This window comes from Oncorhynchus gorbuscha, unplaced genomic scaffold, assembly GCF_021184085.1.
Source record: "Oncorhynchus gorbuscha isolate QuinsamMale2020 ecotype Even-year unplaced genomic scaffold, OgorEven_v1.0 Un_scaffold_2611, whole genome shotgun sequence".
Lineage (NCBI taxonomy): Eukaryota > Metazoa > Chordata > Actinopteri > Salmoniformes > Salmonidae > Oncorhynchus > Oncorhynchus gorbuscha.
In genome coordinates this window covers 49,520-71,705 of record NW_025747073.1, presented here as the reverse complement: position 1 = coordinate 71,705, position 22,186 = coordinate 49,520, and the positions used below count along the sequence as shown (strand labels likewise).

General features: G+C 44.2%; 1 pseudogene; it reads right to left on the bottom strand.

The window, feature by feature from the left end:
* Window positions 1–5,440: 5,440 nt before the first annotated feature.
* LOC124026117 overlaps window positions 5,441–22,186 on the bottom strand; it is a 60,781-nt pseudogene continuing 44,035 nt past the window's right edge.

Below are 22,186 nucleotides of genomic sequence, written 5' to 3'. Positions count from 1 at the left end.
TTTTCATCCAAACGGTTTAATATGTTCCTTTGCTGTTGGAAACAGTGACAAATGACAACACCGTAGGTACATTGAACATCTACAAAACTATTCCTTTAAACCTTAGTTGAACTAGTAAACCTTAGTAAACAAGTGAACTAGTCCTTTCCTTTTAACTACTTTTTTTAGTAAACAAGTGAACTAGTCCTTTAAACCCTAGTAAACAAGGAACTATTCTTTTAAACCTTTAGTAAACAAGAACTGAACTAAACAAGTGAACTATTCTTTTAAACCTTTAGTAAACAAGGAACTATTCTTTTAAACCCTTAGTAAACAAGTGAACTATTAAACCTTTAAACAGGTGAACTATTATTTTAAACATTTAGTAAACAAGTGAACTATTCTTTTAAACCTTTAGTAAACAAGTGAACTATTCTTTTAAACCCTTAGTAAACAAGTTAACTATTCTTTTAAACCTTTAGTAAACAAGTGAACTATTCTTTAAACCCCTGAACTAGTCCTTTAAACCTTTAGTAAACAAGTGAACTATTCTTTTAAACCCTTAGTAAACAAGTGAACTATTATTTTAAACCTTTAGTAAACAAGTGAACTATTCTTTAAACCTTTAGTAAACAAGTGAACTAGTCCTTTAAACCCTTAGTAAACAAGTGAACTATTCTTTTAAACCTTTAGTAAACAAGTGAACTATTATTTTAAACCTTTAGTAAACAAGTGAACTATTCTTTTAAACCTTTAGTAAACAGGTGAACTATTATTTTAAACCTTTAGTAAACAAGTGGTAAAGGTGTTTGTTCAGCTAGGAAGTCATGGCAACCCCTCATACCATCCATTAATAGTCAAACAAGCCCTATATCACTAACAGATAGATTTGTCTCTGAACATGTTCCAGCTGAGACGGTCTGGGTTTACGTCTGGGTTGGAGACACAGGAGGGTCGGCACAATCGATTAGCAGATCCACTACCCCTCTAGCCCTCCCCCAGATTGACCTCCTCTCACCACCACTCCTACCCTTCTCTATCTCCGTCTGGATAGATCCTCTAAACTCAGACCTCTGCTTCTTTCCCCTCCTCACCGGCCTCTTTCTCTCTTCTTCACATCAATGTGGCTGGAAGAAGGGCGGAGGGAAGGGTTGGGGGCAGGGGCTGTGGGAGTGTGAAAACCACCACCCCTAGCACGGCTGCAATCATAGCATGGCTTCATCATCTTCGTGCCCCCTATCACCCTCTCTCCCCTCCTCATCCCCCAGTCGCCTCTCTTCCATTATTCCCAGTTCACTGGTTGGAATATTAAGGTGATGCCCTGCACCCTCCTCCGCTTTCTCTCCCCCATTACTCCCAGTTCAGTGGCTGCTATATAGGGTGACACCAGGACCAATTCAATTCCCTGTCCCCGTCACCCCGTGCTGAGGAAGATTGACACACACGTGCCTCTCTCCCTCCCTCATTGTGGGTTCACTCAGATTGGCAGGTCTCTCTCTCCACTCTATTTTCTAACCTCCCTCTCTCTCCTTGTGGTCTTCTTTTCTGGTCTTTACTGCAACCCAGGGTTGGTGTTATTCTTCTCTGCTAATGGTAAAGGATAGTGTAGTGTACAGGAAAGCTGATTCCAGATCTGTTGACCAGGAAAACTGTCTGTCTGGAGTTCTGGGAGTCTTTTACAGCCACAGGCAGCCTAATTGGCATCAGGTGTGAGCTAATTTATTGGCGTCTTGGGCGTGTTGTTTGGCTTCCTTGCATCTTGATGGATCAGTGTATTTAGCACATTTTGTGGGTTTATTTACTTTGTAATTCACCTCAGACTTTTGATACCTTTAGTCAAAGTACTGGATGTTTTCCCATTATTTCACTTCCTTCATACGTTTAGTCCCTGTTAGCTTAGTTATGCTAACTACTCAGCACCAATGGGAATTTAGTAATTTATCTGGCTAGCAAACCTACTAGGGACTACAGCTGAAAATGAGCTAAATCTGGCGCAATGGCATGTTGTACATGGTCCCTGACAAATAAACAATTACTATAAAGCTCAAACTCATATTGGACTGCAGTAGAATCTTTACCACAGCAATATGAACCAGCTCAGCTGAAATGGTCAGATCTTTGAAAGATAATATTCTGAAATTTTGAAACTCTATCCACAATGATTACTTTTAACAATTTCCACTGAGAATGTCTCAAACAAATTCACTTGAAGAACAGTGCAGGTGCAAAGTTTGGTAACAGAATGATGGTAAAACAGCACCAACTGTCATTCTGTTACCAAACTTTGCATCGCACGGTTCTTCAAGTAAATGTTTTTGTCAAATGTTCAGTGGAAATTGATACAGTAGTCTTTGTGCATAGAGTTGTCTGGTTTGTTTAACTTTGCAAGCATTTGTTTGACATGCATTTTAAAGTGAACATTGGCGTCTCAGCATCTTTCTGTCACCGTGGAATTGCCCATAAAGCCCATAGTACACGAGAGGGCGCGTGTTGTGACTGTTTTTACAGCGGCCGTGCTGCGGCCTTGGGTACGAGGTGAAGCCATCACAACAAACAACTTTGAGTGTACAATTGCTTTTCTACTACGGGTTACTACAGGTTTTACCATACAACATATTAAAACAAAGTGCTGTATTGTTTCTGCTTCACCTGTGCCGTTCTACTGAGGAAACGGGACAATTTGCTTCCCATTATATGAAAGGAATCCATTAATTCCAGTACACAGCATGCCATTCACACCTGCTGTGTGAAATAACAATATTTAAATCAATCATTTCACATGAATAAACACAAACCACAAACCACTTTGTTTCATAATAAAGTTTATTCTATATTACAAATAGTATTTTGTTCTTGACTGCAAAATAGGAATGCATTATATTTACATACACAGGTATACAATTAATTATAGCAAAGTTAGAGAAGCTGGCCTTTTCCCCCAGGTTTAGTTTCATCTCTTGATAGGATACTCTTTATCTCTCAGCAAATATGGTAATAGTAAAAGTATTTCTACTGTTTCTGTAACACCTGCTATAACACTGAGCTCTAGAAGGACCTATATCTTTAGTTCCTACAGAACGTTGAAGGTGGAAGCTTTATCGAGTCCCTCGGCAACAAAGGGGTCCGTAGTCTCAGACGAGCTTTGTCGCCGGGGAACATGGGGGGAAAATGGAAACACCGTATGTTACAACACCAGGGGGCAGATTCACTACGAGATTCTAGGACATTCATTCTCTTCACCAAATAAAAACAATGGACTTAGAGAGGAGGAAACTTTGGGTAGCTAGAGAATAGAATACATGGGTAATAGTGGGTCAATTTACAGTCTCTAAACCTAACAAGGGCCCCTAAACGTTGAGGTCCCTGCCAAGTTCAGTCTTATTTCCAAACTGTTTTACCTGGGATTTTCCATCAGACTGAATTAATAGAGTAGATTCCTTTCAGTTCTGTCTTTTTGTTTATTTGATCACAAGCTTTGTGAACAGTTTGAACATGTTGGCAGTGTAGAACGTCCAGAGAACGCGCTGTTCATGAATGTACCCCCTCCAACCTGAATACCAACCACTGACAGAACTCACCCCTTTAGACAGTTCAGTTGAGGATGAATTACATGTGGTTCATACATTAGACAGCGATGGTGTGACGGAAATAAAACACACTTTACGAAACACAATCAACTAAGTAAATCAGAAGTTTTCCGGGTCAGAGCTAGTGTGGTTACTGAAGCTTCCAGACACCTGTTTTTCTTTGATGAGTTCATCAAGAGACGTTTAATCGTTTGAAATTGTCCAAAGGAGAGTTTTTTTTAATAGTTAAAACCACCAGTATCTTTTCAGTAAGTTTGTGCAGAACACCTTTAGATGTAGCAGTAGAATCGAAGGACAGCAGATACTAACAGACAAGTGATTGACTTGAATGTATTGCACACCCCATAAGACCATAAGGACTCCAATAATGAGGCATGTTGTGCGATACATGGGTTTTGTATGAGCAAACTATTTGATTGAACCCCGAAAGCCCTCCTTATGCTAGTTCCCTAGGCACTGAGCTCTTCAGATCAAACAACTGTCAAAACAGAATCTAAAGAACACATCCACAACTATAGTAACAGGTGCTGCAATAAGACGCTTACAAGGTAGCTTTGCAGCCAGCCAGGCTTACAAAAATAAATGTTGGTTTTTTGAATGAGAAAATAATAGAATCCAAAAGGTAAGGTTATAGGCTAGGGGTTATAGGCTAGGGGTTATAGGCTAGGGGAGATAGGCTAGGGGTTATAGGCTAGGGGAGATAGTTTCCGGATGAAACACAGACAGACACTAGAGAAGCGATAGCAGCCAAGAAAAGAGCAAGGAGCTCACTACAGAATTAGTCTACCAGACCCAAAACCTGAGGGTTCTGGAACTGACGAAGTCACTAACTAATGGAACATGTATATGGATGAGCGTTGGAGGACGATCTACTCTGGAAGGACTAAGCAAAAGGACTGAATGAATTGAAACTTAGTCATGAGTTATTGTTCTACATCAGTCCATGAGAATTCAAAATAACCGTTTTGTTTGTGAACCGTTGAAACGTTTCCTAGTAGCAGTAGATAAATATATTTGATTGCAAGGCAGTTCCGTTTCATAACATCCAAATAGGTCAGCATGCAAGGGTATATAATATATTGGATTTTAAGGTACCACTTTATTCCTATTAGCGTCTAACACTTTCACAAGACATGGTAATGAGAGGTTTGCATGGGCTGAACGGGAGGTAAAGGTTCCACCTTCACGGTTACTTATAGTTTTAACATGAACAATACACTTTTTTCCCCTCACATTTTCTTCCAAGCAAAATAAAGAAAAGAACACATCCACATCATCATTTGCAAGGCTTATTTTCTCTTATTTTCCTCTTTTTTTGTTGTTTTAAATTGAAGTTTTACATGCGCTTAAAAAGCCAATAAGGACCGAAGGTGGACCGAGGGTGGTCTCCACACATTCACATCACCACATGGGGCACGTTGTCAAGGCAAAAGAAAGGTCAGAGGTCTAAAGGAAAGGAGGGTTTCTCCATCTCTCTCTCTCTCCCATCCAGGTTATCACATTCCACAAGTCTGTTCATGTCCGTGTCCGGTCGTCTATATGACGTTGACTTGTTTTTCTCACTCTAGTTTCAGCTTTTTGAGGCTTGGAGAGGCTGCGGAGGACGACTACACTAACACACAACATGAGCGACCCAGAGCGCTCAGAGATTCCCGCATGGAAGCTGTCTCCACACTTGTGCAAAAAAACTGACGTGGAAAACCGGACAAAGAGGGAAGAAAAACGGTGTGCCAAACACGGAAGAAACCGGGACGGCGAGGAGGAGGGCGCGACTGGTCCGCGGCTCCCCCTTCGGCACACTGAGGTCAGAAAATCACACAGGGTTAAGTTGTTGTTGTGGGGTGGGTTTTTTCTTTCACCAAATCCTTTTCCCGTGTCATCTCCTTTAAATACATTGTTTTTAAATAACTTTTTTTGTCTTTTTAAAATGTCAAGCTCCTTTGGTTTTTCGGCTGACCAGTTATGTCCATCAATTGATTCCCCCCGTACCAAGTCTTTACAGAAGGTCTCTCTCTCTCTCTCTCTCTCTCTCTCAGCAGAGCAGATCCCATTTAAGCAGTACCGCACCGTCTCTGTCATGTAGAAAGCATGGGCCCATGGTAAGACTGCTCTAGTGAAGCGTCCCTCTCCTCCTCTCAGTAGATGTCAGTCAGCTCCCCTAGTATTCAGACGGTGTGATCAGAGGGTGAATCAGGAGTAGAGGTCCCCTCAGAACAGGTCTTGGACAGCTGCCGTGTGTATCTGTTTGTGTGTGTGCTTTGATAGACCGGCGAGTGACCTCCATCTGTTAGCAGCACACACGGGACAGACTGACCGTTCCAGGTGTCAGAGCTGTCGGGTCACTGTGGTCAAGAGTTGGATGTGTGCTTCTCGTCACAGAGGAGGACCAGACAGACCTGGGTCTGTCCTCCACTAATTCGTCTTATAATAGTCAGGATAATTGAGCAGGTACCACACAAGCCAGAGATTGAGAAGATGAGGATAGTTGTATGTATAGAGGTACTTGGAGGGGTGGTGGGTGGGAACAGACTCGTGCCGATGCCACAAAGGGGAATCTGTCCTTCTCTGGATTTCAAAGTCAGTCAGTTTTTCGGAAAAAAAGGAAAATTCAAGAAGCACTAGCTCTCCCCAGCCCCTATCGGAGTTTCTGCAAATACACCTCAAAGCTACATTGAGAAAACAATTCTGTAGTTTGCCTATTTCCCAATCTTAAGAAGTGTGAACCAGGTAAACCTTCCGTTTTTTTGTCTTCCGAGGTGGTCATTTTGGTTTCCTCATTTATATAACACCACTTTGTTTTTCCACGTTTGATGTGATGTTGACTATTAACTACAATTAACTGGACTCTGTAGCAGTTTCATAGACTAATATCCTGTTCAGAAAGTCTGAACAAATTGACTCCCAACATTGTGGTGGCAAAAGACTTAGTCATCAGTGTTATTTTTAAAGGCAACATAAATAGAGTGTTTGTTTCTCCCCCAACATTACAGTGTAAATGATGCCGATACGGCGAGCTGGCAAACAACCACCCCTCTATCAGACTCTTCTACGCAGCAAAGCTGGGATGAGGCCCTCCCATTGCATGGTGGGAAAAGCAGTCCCCAGCTCCGCCGACCCTCCAGTCAGTCTGTCAGCCAGTCTTCTCTGCACGTCCTATGAAGCTGAGCAGATGAGATGCCAAACACTTGTCAGGAAGAGGAGGAAGAGGAAGATGAGGAAGAAAACAGGACAATATGTGTTGTCTTTGAAACGGAGAAGAGTTCTGATGCTGATGACGATGGTGAAGAGATAGATGGACAGGTCTTTGCTCAGGCACAGCTCGGTTTCTGACGGGTCTCCCAGTGCGCCCTGGGAAGTGCGGTCCTCAGCTCTCCAGGCTCATGAAGGCCACCACCTGCTCCAGCTTGAAGGAAAGTCTCTGTTTCCTGGCGGCGTCGTCCTGCTCCAGCGCACAAACAATCTGACAGAGAGAGACACACACAGCCAGTCCCTGTGTTACTGTCAGCCCCACACACAGCCAGTCCCTGTGTTACTGTCAGCCCCACACACAGCCAGTCCATGTTTTACTGTCAGCCTCACACACAGCCAGTCCCTGTGTTACTGTCAGCCCCACACACAGCCAGTCCCTATGTTACTGTCAGCCTCACACACAGCCAGTCCCTGTGTTACTGTCAGCCTCACACACAGCCAGTCTCTGTGTTACTGTCAGCCCCACACACAGCCAGTCCCTGTGTTACTGTCAGCCCCACACACAATCTGACAGAGAGAGAGACACACACAGCCAGTCCCTGTGATACTGTCAGCCCCATACACAGCCAGTCCCTGTGTTACTGTCAGCCCCACACACAGCCAGTCCCTGTGTTACTGTCAGCCTCACACACAGCCAGTCCCTGTGTTACTGTCAGCCTCACACACAGCCAGTCCCTGTGTTACTGTCAGCCTCACACACAGCCAGTCCCTGTGTTACTGTCAGCCTCACACACAGCCAGTCCCTGTGTTACTGTCAGCCTCACACACAGCCAGTCCCTGTGTTACTGTCAGCCTCACACACAGCCAGTCCCTGTGTTACTGTCAGCCTCACACACCAGCTGACAATGGCAGAGTAATGGCACATACAAGACATGTTGCTTCTGTATGACAGTGTTACTGGAACCTTTCCTCTGGGACCCCTTGACGTCTCACAATTTAGTTGTATTTACAAAAGCAACGTAATTTAACTAGGCATTATTCAACGACAGAAAGGCTTGATGATCTAAGCTGAGAAGTGTGTTCTCTCTGTAGTAGAACAAAGACATGGTTGGGAGTCCTCCAGGAGAGGTTAGAAACGCGCTGATATACGCCGTCTGGGTTGCTTGTAAATGTATTTTACATACATCTTCCAGATCGTTTGAACCTGCACGTCATCTACAATACATTTCACCTTCAAACCCAACTGTGTAACACTGGCTGTCCTAAATGGAACACTGCTACCTGTCTTAAATAAAGTGTGATTTTTGTCCACAGTGTGTTGCCGTACCTCCTCTGTGTATTTGCCCACGTAGGAGTAGATCTCACTGAGGGAGCTCATGCTGTTGAACTCGTTAATGTGCATCCGGGACTGCTCTGCCAGGTACGCATTCATGTCCTGGTCACTGATGGCTGGCATCTTACTGATGTCTGAGTAGTACCTGTGGAGGTAACACACACAGCAGAACGTATTAGTGAACTGTGTGATCACTACATTAAATACATACACCCCAAAATGCTTTATTCTTGGATTTAAATGTCACATGTTGTTTCAGGGTTGTTTCAAGCCTGAGATGTTTTCGCCTTTAGAATCGTGTATGGAACCTTTATTTAACCAGGCAAGTCAGTTAAGAACAAATTCTTATTTACAAAGACGGCCTACCCCGGTCAAACCCTAACGACACTGGGCCAACTTTGCACCGCCCTATGTGACTCCCAGTTGTGGCCGGTTGTGATACAGCCTGGAATTGAACCAGGGTCTGTAGTGACACCTCTAGCACTGAAATGAAGTGCCTTAGACCGCTGCGCCATTCAGGAGCCTAGAATAGGAATCATGTTAGAGACAGTTGTTTCGTCCCCAATCACTTTTCACAGTCTGAGCAGCCCTGACTCTCTATAGACATTTAAATTTTTCTAATTCATCAGACACTCTTATCCAAAGCAATTAGGGTTAAGTGCCTTGATCAAGGGTACATCGATATATTTTGCACATTGTTGGCTAAGGGTTTCGAACCTTTGGCCCAATGCTCTTAACCCTTAGGCTACCTGCCGCCCTCGTACAAATGGCCTAAAAGCTGCAAAGGCACTTAGCAGTGTATGTGAACTCCCCCTCTCTCTCTCTCACACACAGACTGTGTCTCCAGGAAGCTCTCAGCTGCGTCGGGGTAAAGAGGGCTGGAAAGGAGAAGTCATCAGCCAGTGTCAACAGCAGCTGAGGCCCTCTGTCAACTCCTTCATTAAAGATGGTCATTACCTGTTTAATTCCGGTGCCACAACTGCTCCTGGACACCACAAATTTAGTCTGATAAGTGTGTGGTGTGGTGTGGTGTGGTATGGTGTGGTATGGTGTGTGGTGTGGTGTAGTATGGTGTGGTATGGTGTGGTATGGTGTGGTATGGTGTGTGGTGTGGTATGGAGTGGAATGGTATGTGGTGTGGTGTGGTGTGGTATGGTGTGGCATGGTGTGTGGTGTGGTGTGGTGTGGTGTGGTGTGGTGTGGTGTGGTGTGGTGTGGTGTGGTGTAGTGTAGTGTGGTATGGTGTGGTATGGTGTGGTATGGTGTGGTATGGTATGTGGTATGGAGTGGAATAGTATGTGGTGTGGTATGGTGTGTGGTGTGGTATGGTGTGGTATGGTGTGGTGTAGTGTGGTGTAGTGTGGTGTGGTATGGTGTGTGGTGTGGTGTGGTGTGGTGTAGTGTAGTGTAGTGTAGTGTGGTATGGCGTGTGGTGTGGTGTGGTATGGTGTGTGGTGTGGTGTGGTGTGGTGTGTGGTGTGGTGTGGTATGGTGTGGTGTGGTGTGTGGTGTGGTATGGTGTGGTGTGGTGTGGTGTGTGGTGTGGTGTGGTATGGTGTGTCGTGTGGTATGGTGTGTAGTGTGGTATGGTGTGTGGTGTGGTATGGTGTGTCGTGTGGTGTGGTATGGTGTGTCGTGTGGTGTAGTGTGTGGTGTGGTGTGATGTGTGGGTATGTGGTATGGTGTGTAGTGTGGTATGGTGTGTAGTGTGGTATGGTGTGTGGTGTGGTGTAGTGTGGTATGGCGTGTGGTGTGGTGTGGTGTGGTGTGGTGTGGTGTAGTGAAGTGTGGTGTGGTGTGTGAAAACCGAGGCTATTAAGCTAACAGAGCAGGTTACGCGACAGGTGGGCATTGCAGGTTATTTATTGTAAGGAAAGTCACAGGAAGGTCACACCCACTCACACACACCTCGGTCACCTGCGCAGGGCAGGAGGGCAATTGGAGAAAGTGAGTCGTGGGGTTTGAGAGGGTAAAGGAAATTGGAGGGATTTCTGTCTCCAGGTAAAACAGCAGGTCCACCTGACATCTCTGGTTCTAGGTGACGACGTGGGGCCTAATTCCAAATCGTCTCCTTTCTTAGACACTTGATCTAAACATACTGGAAATCACACCTAGAGCAGGGGTCAGCAGCCCACGGGCCAAAACCGGGATTTTTTTTGCCGGCCCGCAAGAGATGTACAAGAGTACATTTGTTTTTTTGCAGATGGATGCAAAATCCAGTTAACAGCCTCCTTCTGTTCAGAGGTCTCCCCCCCCCCCCCCCCCCAGAGAGCTGTGAATGTAAGTATGCCATTTCCCCTGATACAGTCCATGTGTTAATGTCAGGGGTTTCCACTTTGATTTCCCATTGTAATCTTCTATCCGAGCAGAGGTTCAAATGAACTGCATATATGACAGGTCTGATGAACTTGTCATTGTCTGGGGCCAATTAAATCCTACCTCAAATACCACTCCAACTGAATGGAATGAATATAAAGTCTGTCTGTAGTTGGAGGCTCTGGGGAACATGCATGTCCAACCCTTGCAAACCACTCCAACCATCAAATTGTGCCAATGCGACATAAATCAACAAGACCCCAACACAACTTAGATCCTGTAAGATGTCAGCTTTCATTAAAGTGCTGAGTTAGTGAGATACAGTTGTAGGAACTCATGTACCGGCCGAGACCCACAGGATTTCTTCCTTGTGTTAAATCATATCAGGTTGCTTTTCTGTGGATGTCATACAGTAATAACATGTTAAGGTAGAGTCTTCCCAGAGGGGCACAGCTCCACTACAATACCAGAGGCAAACTGCCTGATCCCCAAATGTACCATGACCAAGCTATAGGCTTCCATTATGGTGCTCCTACCCCTCTCCCTGGTACGGCTCTACAATAACCGCTAACCTCCACAGCACTTATGAAGATGTAGAACGGAGGAATCACAGGAAGACACGTGCCTGAGTATTCCTCTCACTCCACCTTCTTTCTTTAGTTCAACTCTGCAGTCTGTCTCTTTGAAGTGTTTGGAAGCAGAGTTGAAGACCGGTGGATGTGTGTGTGTGTGTGGAGGTGTTGAAGATGGGGAAGGAAGAGAGAGTGGGAAGAAAGAGTGAAGCAATAGTGGGGAGAGAAGGGGAAGGGAGTGTGGGGAGAGAGGGGGAAGGGAGTGGAGACAGAGGGAGAGGGGAGTTGGGAGAGAGGGGGAAGGGAGTGGGGAGAGAGTGGGGAGAGAGGGGAGGGGAGTTGGGAGAGAGGAGGAAGGGAGTTGGGAGAGAGGGGGAAGGGAGTGTGGGGAGAGAGGGGGAAGGGAGTGGAGAGAGAGGGAGAGGGGAGTTGGGAGAGAGGGGGAAGGGAGTGGGGAGAGAGTGGGGAGAGAGGGGGAGGGGAGTGGAGAGAGAGGAAGGGAGAGGGGAGTTGGGAGAGAGGGGAAGGGAGTGGGGAGAGAGTTGGGAGAGAGGGGAGGGGAGTTGGGAGAGAGGAGGAAGGGAGTGGGGAGAGAGGAGGAAGGGAGTGTGGGGAGAGACTTAAGCTTGTCTCAGGTGTTGGACTCGATGACAGTTGCTATCCATTATAGAGCTACGATTGGTTGGCCAAAATTCATGGACAGTGCTTAGCGAAGGGTCAATTGTATATAGATGGGCAAATTAAATTGTGTGAATATGCTGATGGTCTCAATGCACATCACAACCTTCAGGTAGGCTTTGCCAATCAACAAGACTGTGAGATCTAATTTGCCTATCCTGATTGTGAAATGTAAGCACTGTAGGGTTTATACACACTATTTTGAGATTTAATTTGTTAATTAAGATTGATGTCAATGATGTGGAGGGACTAATCATACTACAATTACACTAAATTAGATCTCACAAAATATGGATTGATCAACTAAACATCACCTATATAAACATTACATCTCAGAATCATGTGGATGCTAATTGGATTTTCTGCAAAGACTCCTGACCTTAGACATGAATACTTCCTTCACAGACTTTTATGCTTCAGAAATAAACTGGTCCACAGGTCACATGGCTTCAGTGTGGACAGGAAGTCTCTGATTAGAATCTTATCACTCTCCCGATCTCCCACGGCTGCCGAACCCCGTCAGAATCTCCCGCTCCTAATGCCACATGACACGTCAACAGTTTACTCACTAGCTGCAGGTCAGACTCAACGTGTGAAACGGGTCCTTATCAGTAATCACCTCACGCGCCCAAGTTGCAAGCAAAGAGCAGGGAACGCTAACAGGAACGCTAACAGGAACACATTGATATGAAGCTTAACAACCTCTAGATTGGCACGGCTGCTTTTAGTTAAATAGTAGTGATTCATCTTTACAGAGAACTACACTACCCATGATTCCCCTGTCTTTACAATTGTTGTTTGGTTCTGAGAATGTCAACATGTAGAACACAGGAGGTTGGTGGTACCTTAATATGGGAGAACGGGCTCGTGGTAATGACTGGAGAGGAATCAGAGGAATGGTATCAAATCCATCAAACACATGGTTTCCATGGTTACCAGGTGTTTGATGACATTCCATTTGCTCTGTTCTGGACATTATTATCAGCCATCCTCCCCTCATCAGCCTCCTGTGATGTAGAATCTCTGTCTGTATACCCTGTGTGTTTTTATCCTCCCCTCATCAGCCTCCTGTGATGTAGAATCTCTGTCTGTATACCCTGTGTGTTTTTATCCTCCCCTCATCAGCCTCCTGTGATGTAGAATCTCTGTCTGTATACCCTGTGTGTTTTTATCCTCCCCTCATCAGCCTCCTGTGATGTAGAATCTCTGTCTGTACACCCTGTGTGTTTTTATCCTCCCCTCATCAGCCTCCTGTGATGTAGAATCTCTGTCTGTATACCCTGTGTGTTTTTATCCTCCCCTCATCAGCCTCCTGTGATGTAGAATCTCTGTCTGTATACCCTGTGTGTTTTTATCCTCCCCTCATCAGCCTCCTGTGATGTAGAATCTCTGTCTGTATACCCTGTGTGTTTTTATCCTCCCTCATCAGCCTCCTGTGATGTAGAATCTCTGTCTGTATACCCTGTGTGTTTTTATCCTCCCCTCATCAGCCTCCTGTGATGTAGAATCTCTGTCTGTATACCCTGTGTGTTTTTATCCTCCCTCATCAGCCTCCTGTGATGTAGAATCTCTGTCTGTATACCCTGTGTGTTTTTATCCTCCCCTCATCAGCCTCCTGTGATGTAGAATCTCTGTCTGTATACCCTGTGTGTTTTTATCCTCCCCTCATCAGCCTCCTGTGATGTAGAATCTCTGTCTGTATACCCTGTGTGTTTTTATCCTCCCTCATCAGCCTCCTGTGATGTAGAATCTCTGTCTGTATACCCTGTGTGTTTTTATCCTCCCCTCATCAGCCTCCTGTGATGTAGAATCTCTGTCTGTATACCCTGTGTGTTTTTATCCTCCCCTCATCAGCCTCCTGTGATGTAGAATCTCTGTCTGTATACCCTGTGTGTTTTTATCCTCCCCTCATCAGCCTCCTGTGATGTAGAATCTCTGTCTGTATACCCTATTTGTTTTTAAACTGAGGTTGATTGAGTATTTCAGCTATTTGAATTGAACATTTCCTGTCCAAATAATGAACAGCACCTGGGTCAACTGAGATAATGACCCAGATGGTCTGATACTACTGTACGTACAGTAGAGGCCCATTGAACCTTTATATTGCAACACATCACAACCAAGCATCCCTACCTGAGCCCTACTCAAATCCACACAATCACACTGCACACACCTCTGTCCCGTTGACTGCCAAGCCTCATGAAGACTAAGGGCTTCAATCTGTATCGCTGAAGTTCAGTGCTATAGCGCGATTGAAATTGAAAGGTAATTTCCTATTGAGCCCACATATGCAGGGTTTACTGTGAATGCAGTCTCAGCTAACGTGGGAACACTGCCTGTACATTTCTATTGCACTGTAGGGCATGCTCTTCAGCGCTGTGGATTGATCAAGTCCTTATGCTAAACTGTCTCATCCACATTTAAAGCAGCAAACAACCCTAAGCAACCATCCTCTGAAGGGAGTAACTATAAGATAACCCATCTATATATCACTGGGACTAACTATAAAATAACCCATCTATATATCACTGGGACTAACTATAAGATAACCCATCTATATATCACTGAGACTAACTATAAGATAACCCATCTATATATCACTGGGACTAACTATAAGATAACCCATCTATATATCACTGGGACTAACTATAAGATAACCCATCTATATAGCACTGTGACTAACTATAAGATAACCGTGACTGTGACTAACTATAAGATAACCCATCTATATATCACTGGGACTAACTATAAGATAACCCATCTATATACACTGGGACTAACTGGGACTGGGACTAACTATAAGATAACCCATCTATATATCACTGGGACTAACTATAAGATAACCCATCTATATATCACTGGGACTAACTATAAGATAACCCATCTATATATCACTGGGACTAACTATAAGATAACCCATCTATATATCACTGGGACTAACTATAAGATAACCCATCTATATCACTGGGACTAACTATAAGATAACCCATCTATATATCACTGGGACTAACTATAAGATAACCCATCTATATATCACTGGGACTAACTATAAGATAACCCATCTATATAGCACTGGGACTAACTATAAGATAACCCATCTATATATCACTGGGACTAACTATAAGATAACCCATCTATATATCACTGGGACTAACTATAAGATAACCCATCTATATATCACTGGGACTAACTATAAGATAACCCATCTATATATCACTGGGACTAACTATAAGATAACCCATCTATATATCACTGGGACTAACTATAAGATAACCCATCTATATATCACTGGGACTAACTATAAGATAACCCATCTATATATCACTGGGACTAACTATAAGATAACCCATCTATATATCACTGGGACTAACTATAAGATAACCCATCTATATATCACTGGGACTAACTATAAGATAACCCATCTATATATCACTGGGACTAACTATAAGATAACCCATCTATATATCACTGGGACTAACTATAAGATAACCCATCTATATATCACTGGGACTAACTATAAGATAACCCATCTATATATCACTGGGACTAACTATAAGATAACCCATCTATATATCACTGGGACTAACTATAAGATAACCCATCTATATATCACTGGGACTAACTATAAGATAACCCATCTATATATCACTGGGACTAACTATAAGATAACCCATCTATATAGCACTGGGACTAACTATAAGATAACCCATCTATATATCACTGGGACTAACTATAAGATAACCCATCTATATATCACTGGGACTAACTATAAGATAACCCATCTATATATCACTGGGACTAACTATAAGATAACCCATCTATATATCACTGGGACTAACTATAAGATAACCCATCTATATATCACTGGGACTAACTATAAGATAACCCATCTATATATCACTGGGACTAACTATAAGATAACCCATCTATATATCACTGGGACTAACTATAAGATAACCCATCTATATATCACTGGGACTAACTATAAGATAACCCATCTATATATCACTGGGACTAACTATAAGATAAGCATCTATATATCACTGGGACTAACTATAAGATAACCCATCTATATATCACTGGGACTAACTATAAGATAACCCATCTATATATCAGTGGGACTAACTATAAGATAACCCATCTATATATCATGGGACTAACTATAAATAACCCAAGCATATATCACTGGGACTAACTATAAGATAACCCATCTATATATCACTGGGACTAACTATAAGATAACCCATCTATATATCACTGGGACTAACTATAAGATAACCCATCTATATATCACTGGGACTAACTATAAGATCAAATCAAATTGTATTCATCACATAAACAAGCGAGACTATGTACAGGGGACCAGTACAGAGTCAATGTTGGGGAACCAGTTAGTTGAGGTAACTGAGGTAATATGTACATGTAGGTGGAGTTAAAGTGACTATGCAGAGATTATAAACAGAGAGTAGCAGCAGCGTAAAAGAGGGATCTGGGTAGCCCTTGGATTACTGTTCAGGAGTCTTATGGGCCTCGACTTGGCGCTGACCGGTACCCTCTGCAGTGTGGTAGCAGAGAACAGACCTATGACTAGTGTGGCTGGAGCCTTGACCATATAGATCATGCACCGTTAATATAAAACACACAAGCACATGCTGACACAACACACACACTGTCCCAGCACACATGCACACATACACTCAGCCTGATGAATCCAATCCTTGTGTTTCAGTCATACAGTACATACACATACAGTATATCCCTGTCCTGCGGCTAGAGCTGAGCACTAACACAGAAAACTGGGACAGCTTCACTGAGCCCATCTTTTATTCAGCACTCTACCACTGACCAAACTGACCCTCTACCACTGACCAAACTGACCCTCTATCACTGACCAAACTGACCACTCTAACACTGACCAAACTGACCACTCTATCACTGACCAAACTGACCCCTCTACCACTGACCAAACTGACCCTCTACCACTGACCAAATACATGCAATACAACTCTAATTTGGACAAATGACCACACACACATGGGTGTACCTGGGCAGGACAGAGAACTCACTGTGGCTCTCTGTCTGTGCCTGTCTCCCCCTCTACCTCTCTAGCATTAGGAGGCACTGCCATCCATTCCCAGTGGGTTTTCATTTGGAGTCTCCTCCATGGCCCAGGGATCACAACACTACAGCCCTACTGTGTACTTATGAGACAAGGGGCAGACTACAGTCTATCAGGGATGTTTATGGACAAAATGGCTGGCACACATCTATAGGACGACATAACCAAATGATGAACTGCCCTCTCATGTTACACTCACATGTAGGTCTATATAGAAACTGAAAAAGAGAGAGAGACATGCTGCAGTTACACACACCCCAAACCAGCCCCCAACTCACACACACCAAACCAGCCCCCCACCTCACACACACAGTGCACAAACTCCCCAAACCACCACCCCCCACCTCACAAACACACACCCATCCCATCATACTCTCACCTCTCCACCCAGCTCTTGTAACTGGGGATGTCCTTGGCATAGAGCAGCTTGTTGGAGGGGGAGTCCTTGCAGGCGGTGTTCTGAGGTAGAGCAGGAGTCCATGAAGGTCTGGGCCACCACAGACAGACAGGCGTCCGTGATGCTGCTCTTGTGGATGTCGAACACAAACTGGGGGTTCTTGATCACGTTCACCCAGAACCTCAGAGGTAGGCTTTTGGGAGAGACAGAGAGAGTTAGGGAAGATCATGTCATCCTGGAACGTCAGAACCTTAGAGGTGGGCTATAGAGGAGACATCATGTAAACACAACACCCTGGCCTTACAGGGGACAGAGAACAGTCTATTACCATAACATACACCAGGTACATTTCTAGGAATGCTTCTCTGTGATAGAACACAACAAATGAAACAGAAGACATCAAGGTGATTTTCTACATTTAGACTTAAATAACAATCCTTGTTCAAATCCAATCAGATTACATCCCTGAACATACAACAGCTCACATTGGATAAAGCCAGCTGGTGGATGTGGTCAGTCTGAGCTACACACAGTCAGTGGCAGAAGGGAATGAGGACCCATTCACTTTGCAATCTAGTACACGGCTTGTTGCTGATGCGTTCTATTTGATGTTTACGCCATTGAATAAAGCCCTAATGTTAAAAGCAGGCAACGCCAGGGCTTCATGGTTTCCAGCTGTGTCTGGGGGGCTTCACACCAATACGGTTCATATTGCCTTGTTTAGACATGCGGCCCATTCCATGCCTGTCTAGAATAATCAAAACACAAGTCTGTTTATTTGTTGGCCTTGGAACGAATGGAGGGAGGTAGCACAGGTGCTAGTGTGTGTTACGGATCAGGTGGGATAAACACAGGACTGAGAATTGCTTAGATTTCCTTCCTTCTCTCTCTCTCTCTCTCATTAACTGGGCAGCGTGGTTTTAGATGACGTGGCAAAAGCCAAACCGGCAAGACACTGCAGTCTAGAGGATGGACCGACTGTGTGTGCAACATCAGGGAGGAGAGAGAAAAAAAACACAGAATAATTTGAATAACCCCTCTCCCGACATGTCCTACCCCCCCAACCTGCTGTACGACCTAACAAAATAGGATTTGGCGAGGGAAACCTTGGCATTATGACTCTGAATTAATCTGGACGAATCTTCTGGGATTACCAGCCGGATCAAAGGATATTAACACCACTGTGATGCGAGTCTTGATTGTCGTCAATCTGGCGCAGCTGGCCAATACTAGGTTAAGGTCTAGATGGTTTCTGAGGGGAAAGGTCAGATTTAAAGAGTCTCTTCACACGTTCCATTTCTGGGCCAGGTCCATAATGATATTTAGATTTCAGTGAATGTGACACAATACAGGTTTATCTGACAAACTATCACTAGGAGACGATAGAGAGCTGTGTTTGCATTGTGGCAATTGTTCTGCCAATACCTTCGTACAACCTAACTTTCCCCAAACTGTAAAGCTTTTTCTCCAAACAGTAAAGCTTTGTCCCCAAACTGTAAAGCTTTTTTGCTTTGTCCCCAAACTGTAAAGCTTTTTCTCCAAACTGTAAAGCTTTTCTCCCAAACTGTAAAGCTTTTCCCCCAAACTGTAAAGCTTTTCCCCAAACTGTAAAGCTTTTCCCCAAACTGTAAAGCTTTTTCCCCAAACTTTTTCTCCAAACTGTAAAGCTTTTCTCCAAACTGTAAAGCTTTTTCTCCAAACTGTAAAGCTTTTCTCCAAACTGTAAAGCTTTTTCTCCAAACTATAAATCTTTTTCTCCAAACTGTAAATCTTTTTCTCCAAACTGTAAAGCTTATTCTCCAAACTGTAAAACTAGTCCCCCAAACTGTAAAGTATGTTATTCATACTGTGGTGTCCAGGATGGAAGCCCAGGCTAGACTGGCACGGGTGTGAATGAAGATCTGACTTCTGCCCAAGTGGTATTTGGTTATTGTGCAGCATTACATTGATTGTTGTCTGTGGGGACGTTTCATTGTCTTGGATGTTTGATCAGATATAACATATCCAATGAGTCCAAACACACTGGGGTATCTGGAGAGAAACTGTGCCCTTGGAATTCACATCTTCTGGCATATTTTAAAGATGTTTGAATGCAGTTATGACACTGCTTTTTCTTTACAGAGACGAAGCTAAAGTCTTCACTCAGATACTGAATGTGACTCTGTGATCTGTCAACGGTCAGTCAGACAGGAACAACCCTTTTACTCAGAGAAGGAAAGAGTGTACAGCACTGAGGCACGACACTACAGAGTATTGTCCAGGCATAGTGAGTGATTAGCCAGGTCCCAGAACAGTTTGTGCGGTCCTGCCAACTCCTATGGTTTATCCTGTAAATGTTATTATACATTTTTGTTGGGCAGTTCGGAGTTGTCATTGTGCATGGAGTTGTATGGGTTGTATGGGTTGTTGAACTTTGAGGTCAATGGTTTTTGTTTGGCATTTTGGGGTGAAGGATCAGTCTCTTTGTGGTTCCATTACCATCCAATCCCCCTAAAGTGACTTTTGGATTCTTGAAAAGCACTTCAAATAAAATGTATTATCATTATGGTCATTGTCATGGCTAGTGAGTGTTGGCCTAGCTAACATCAGCAGGACGAATCCCTTGGTTTCCACAGAAAGACGACGGATGAAAGGTAAATATTGACCCAATATCTACAAATCAAATCAAACAACAGTGTAATCTTGGATCAATACTGATCCATGGTTCTGGTACTGATACTGGAGCCTATATTTCAGGCTGGGTAGAAGTAGAATGTAATGTCTATATGGAGAATGTGATTTAGTGTAATATCACTGTAACATCTCCGTTGTCAACCTTCAGAGGGATGTGTCTTCCTGTCTGCTGCTGTCATTGGGAGAGTGTGGTGGGTTTATGTGATTAAGGACACAGATGAGTTGTGTGTGCTGTGCAATGTGGGCATGTGTGTGCCAGTCTGCTCTAGAAGCTGGTCATTAAAACGCTGCTTGCTGAAGGGACACACACTGAAGAAAGAGGATGAGAGGGAGATGTCGACACACTGACTGCTGATCCAAAAGATACCATCTGGAGGAGCTCTAGAAGTCTGACTCACACGCACGCACGCACGCACGCACGCACGCACGCACGCACGCACACACACACACACACACACACACACACACACACACACACACACACACACACACACACACACACACACACACACACACACACACACACACACACACACACACACACACACACACACACAGAAAGGCATGCACTCGCACAGGTATTTAAACAGATGCACAATGCATGAACACACACACACACCCCACAAACGCTCTCTCTCTCAAACCATTAGTAATGAGGAGGGCAAGTAAAGGTCATATGCTGGGGGACAGAGGAGGCAGGTGGGAGGAGCTATAGGAGGATGGGCTCATTGTAATGGCTGGAATGGAATCAATGGAACAGAGTCAAACATGTGGTTTCCATGTGGTTGATATGTTTGGCACCATTTCATGTATTCCATTCCAGCTATTATAATGAGCCCGTTCTCCTATAGCTCCTCCCACCAGCTGTGGGATGATCACACAGTCAACCATGGTGGATGATTACACAGTCAACCATGGTGGATGATCACACAGTCAACCATGGTGGATGATCACACAGTCAACCATGGGTGGATGATTACACAGTCAACCATGGTAGATGATTACACAGTCAACCATGGTGGATGATCACACAGTCAACACAGTCAACCATGGTAGATGATTACACAGTCAACCATGGTGGATGATTACACAGTCAACCATGGTGGATGATCACACAGTCAACACAGTCAACCATGGTAGATGATCACACAGTCAACCATGGTGGATGATCACACAGTCAACACAGTCAACCATGGTAGATGATCACACAGTCAACCATGGTGGATGATCACACAGTCAACCATGGTGGATGATCACACAGTCAACCATGGTGGATGATCACACAGTCAACCATGGTGGATGATCACACAGTCAACCATGGTGGATGATCACACAGTCAACCATGGTGGATGATCACACAGTCAACCATGGTGGATGATCACACAGTCAACCATGGTGGATGATCACACAGTCAACACAGTCAACCATGGTAGATGATCACACAGTCAACCATGGTGGATGATCACACAGTCAACACAGTCAACCATGGTGGATGATCACACAGTCAACCATGGTGGATGATCACACAGTCAACCATGGTGGATGATCACACAGTCAACCATGGTGGATGATTACACAGTCAACACAGTCAACCATGGTAGATGATCACACAGTCAACCATGGTGGATGATCACACAGTCAACACAGTCAACCATGTTGGATGATCACACAGTCAACACAGTCAACCATGGTGGATGATCACACAGTCAACCATGGTGGATGATTACACAGTCAACCATGGTGGATGATCACACAGTCAACACAGTCAACCATGGTAGATGATCACACAGTCAACCATGGTGGATGATCACACAGTCAACACAGTCAACCATGGTGGATGATCACACAGTCAACCATGGTGGATGATCACACAGTCAACCATGGTGGATGATCACACAGTCAACCATGGTGGATGATCACACAGTCAACCATGGTGGATGATCACACAGTCAACACAGTCAACCATGGTGGATGATCACACAGTCAACCATGGTGGATGATCACATCAGTCAACACAGTCAACCATGGTGGATGATCACACAGTCAACACAGTCAACCATGGTGGATGATCACACAGTCAACCATGGTGGATGATTACACAGTCAACCATGGTGGATGATCACACAGTCAACCATGGTGGATGATCACACAGTCAACCATGGTGGATGATCACACAGTCAACCATGGTGGATGATCACACAGTCAACCATGCATTAGACTGAGTGATGATGAAAGGTCTGTCTGTCAGAGGCTCTTCCTGTACCAGCCTGCTTCTGGGAATCAAACAATATGGATGACAGGAAAATAGACTATTATCGACCCCTAAACAAATAAAAACTGCCT